This window comes from Pongo pygmaeus, chromosome 20 (assembly GCF_028885625.2).
Source record: "Pongo pygmaeus isolate AG05252 chromosome 20, NHGRI_mPonPyg2-v2.0_pri, whole genome shotgun sequence".
In the NCBI taxonomy this organism is placed as follows: domain Eukaryota; kingdom Metazoa; phylum Chordata; class Mammalia; order Primates; family Hominidae; genus Pongo; species Pongo pygmaeus.
Window position 1 is genome coordinate 40,864,321 of NC_072393.2, and position 3,970 is coordinate 40,868,290.

At 40.7% G+C, this 3,970-nt stretch overlaps 1 non-coding gene across 1 annotated transcript; it reads left to right on the top strand.

Moving 5' to 3' along the window:
* The first annotated feature begins 3,506 nt into the window (after positions 1–3,506).
* On the top strand, positions 3,507–3,579 carry TRNAK-CUU (transfer RNA lysine (anticodon CUU)). The gene has a single exon. It is a non-coding gene; the product is annotated as a tRNA-Lys (tRNA).
* Positions 3,580–3,970: the final 391 nt, after the last annotated feature.

Below are 3,970 nucleotides of genomic sequence, written 5' to 3' on the forward strand. Positions count from 1 at the left end.
CTCAAGGCAGAAGAATTTTTCTTAGTACAGAACAAAATGGAGTCTCTTGTGTCTACTTCTTTCTACACAGACACAGTAACAATCTGATCTCTCTTTCTTTTCCCCACATTTCCCCCTTTTCAACAAAACCGCCATCGTCATCATGGCTGTTTCTCGATGGTCGCTGTCTCTTCGGAGCTGTTGGGTACACCTGCAGAATAACAACAGACCAAACAGGCACACAAGGATTAATATGAAATTTATAATTGTAGTACTTCCGATGGTCTTAACCCAAGTGACAGGGTTAAGATTACGAGGCCATCAGCAACTCCTGCAATTGCCTCAGTTCCTGGCACCAAATTTAAATCGGCTTTTGATGTTTTGAAAATTTGTTCTTTTAATTTGGAAATGTCTAAAGTGAGATTATCTTCTCTTCCCTGTAGATGGCATCTAACCATGTCCCAGTGATGCTCAGACTCATTATAAACTTGGGGTGTAATACAAAAATCTGACGTATTCCAATCACACTGTAACTGGAAACGATGTTGTAAGCTCATGAGCCTGTCTCCCATCCAAATGACAGTTTGTCTAAGATCATTAATTTGGTTTGCCAATTTTTGATCAATATCAGATTGTGAATTCCACAATCTTGTAGAATTCTTTTGCCAATCATTAACAAAGTTTACTGACTGAACAGAAGAGTGCAATGCAACTCCTGCCACAGCAGCCGTAGCTGTGACTGCAATTAATCCCATAATCACTGTAATTAAAGTAAAAATGAATCTTTTGGATCTATTTAAAACGCCTTTTAATACTTCAGTCAAAATATGGACTGATGGTGAGGCCTCCCACGGTCGGTCCATGGACACAGGGATCCACATGCCTTCTCTTGCTCTCACCAGCAGAATATGGTGTTGCCAATTAAAAGTTGAATCAATGCAAGTAAACAATCTGCAGTTTTCACAGGTTATAGTTTGAGAGTCTGGTTTAATAACTATATTTCCTACAACTAGCATATAAAGGGACTTTACACAGCTTTGTAAAGGAACTGTTTGACTGGACTTTAGGTCGATAGTATAAAATGGCTTACAATCTCGTTTCTAAAGTTTGATTTCCAGACCAAATTCTAATGCGGTATGAGGCCACAGTAAGCCTCCATAATTCTGGATGTTCAGGACCAGAAACAGGACTTATTATTTTTGGTCATGGGGTAGAGATTCCTTTTTCTCCCCATTCCCAAGGGTAGAAAGACTGTAATTTTTTATGCTTATGTTCGTCTAAACTTTCTGTTAACACTATCAACAGTTGGACTCACTTGTGCACTGGGACACGACTGAGTTTGTCCTGTGCAATTGTGGTAGAATTGACCTCGAGGTGCCCAATCTATAATAGTTCCAAATTCATCATTTTGTAATATCACCGCACTATTGGCCACACATTCTTCCCAAACTAAAACTTCTGTGTCTTTTGATCCTTTGGGAATTTCCTTGGGGCAAGGTTTCCCTTTAGATCTAAATTTTAATGATCTTTGATAAGAAAAGTCTTGTAAATAATTTACCTGTGGCCTGAGCGGCATCCCGCTTACCATGTGATAAGCGAATCTACTGATGGGACTGACAGTAGGTACTTCTACCAACCAATTTTGGATTGCAGGCATTAAACATCCTGGTGCTCTCCCTGGGCAAATAGGAGGATAACGATACCCAGCGAAAATATTTATCATCATCCCTTCTTCATCAGGTTTGGCAGGGCAGTGATCATCTGTGGGGCCAGGTACCCATACACTATCATTAACATATACTTCTATAGGATTATCCATCCATGTGACTGCCCGAATTAAGGGCGGGAAAGGCACATAGGCCCAGTAGGTATAATTAGCTGCAGCTGCTCCTGCAGGCATAGGGAGACTTACCACCATGGATACAATCATCAAAGCTGCAGGCAGCATACTGTCTGGAGTTTGTGTCACCTTTGTGTTCTCTAGATATTTTGTAGCTAACTGTGTCAGCTTCTTCAATTGTGCCCAAGTCGGCGGCTCTGCCTTCTTGGTGGATGGCAACTTCATCTGTTCTTCTGACATCACCATTCTGTTCATCTTCTGAGTCTACAGTGCTCGATTGTGGTGTCTCCGTCTCTACGGAGGTGCTTTTCTTTGCATCTCCGATGGGTTCACTGTAGAACTTCAAATGTCTAGTTGGTATCCAAACAGGAAGCTGATTTTCTCCTGGTGAAACGCAAGCAAAACCTCTCCCCCACGTTACCACCTTCCCTATTTCCCATGTCTTATTTTTATTATCTTTCCACCAAATCAGTTTTCCTTCATGTAGGCTGTTCTTTTTACCAGTAAGATGTTCTGCAGAAGTAGATTTCTATAAATGTTTAAAAAATTTAAAGTGTAGAGTGCTAGATTAAGTTGCATCTGAGGAGTGGTACACTCCTAACTGTCTCCCCCTTCTTTTTGTTTAACTAATTGAGTTTTGAGTGTTCTATTAGTTCTTTCAACTATGGCCTGTCCTTGGGAATTATAGGGAATTCCTGTTGTATGTGAAATTTTCCACTGATTTAAGAATTTTTGGAAAGCTTTACTACAATATCCTGGTCCACTGTTAGTTTTGATTTTTTCTGGAACTCCCGTTACAGCAAAACAAGATAATAAATGTTTTTTAACATGGGAAGTACTTTCTCCTGTCTGGCAAGTTGCCCATATGAAATGTGAATAAGTATCAACTGTTAAATGAACATATGATAATCTTCCAGATGAAGGTACATGCATGACATCCATTTGCCGTAATGCATTAGGACACAGACCTCTGGGATTAACTCCTGCCTCTTGAGTGGGCAGGTGTAGGACTTGACACTGGGTGCAATGTTGTACAATATCTTTTGCCTGTTTCCATGTGACGTCAAATTTGTTTTTTAATCCTGCTGCGTTTACATGAGTCAAAGCATGAAGTTCTTGTGCTTTTATGAATGTAGATGATACCAGTAAGTCAGCTTGTTCATTTGCTTTAGTCAAAGGCCCTGGTAAATTAGTGTGTGCTCGAATATGAGTAATATAAAATGGGAAATTTCTTTTTCTTACAGTTTGTTGTAATAAATTGAATAGCGGTTTAACTGATCATCCATGCTATATTTGATTAGAGCTGTCTCAACATCCCTTGTAGCCTGTACTACATATGCAGAATCTGATACAATATTGATAGGTTGATCAAAATCTTGTAACACTGTAATGACTGCAACCAACTCTGCTCTTTGAGTCGATTGATATTGAGTTTTGATTACTCGCTCATCAGATCCCAGAAAAGGTGTTGGTTGATATAGACAGCAGGACGGTGGCCATGGAAGTCAGAATCCGCTAAGGAGTGTGTAACAACTCACCTGCCGAATCAACTAGCCCTGAAAATGGATGGCACTGGAGCGTCAGGCCCATACCCAGCCATCACCGGCAGTCGATGGAATGCGAGTGCCTTAGAGGTCTTGGGGCCAAAACGATCTCAACATATTCTCAAACTTTAAGTGGGTAAGAAGCCCGGCTAGCTCAGTCGGTAGAGCATGGGACTCTTAATCTCAGGGTTGTGGGTTCGTGCCTCATGCTGGGCACCAGATGAAGAGGTGGGTTGCCCCTAAAAAGGATACCCTATTCCTTCTCTTTCTTGATTTCTTTTAGTCTCAATTGGGACTTTAATGCCATTTTCATGTTTTCCTAGTCCCTTTCCTGGTATATATCCCATCTTAGTCATGATTTTTTGACTTGTGGGGCTATATAATGGAGCAGGCATAGTGATTTCCGCACCCCATTGTTGTAATAAGTCTCGACCCCACAGATTAAGAGGAATCGAAGTAATCATTGGCTGAACAGTACTTTCTTGATTATCTGGCCCTAAAGAATGTAAAATCTTAGTACTTTGATACACTTCTGAGGCTGTGCCTACGCCGACAAGTCCTGTAACAGCCTTTTGTTTAGGCCAATTTTTTGGTCACTGATTTAAAG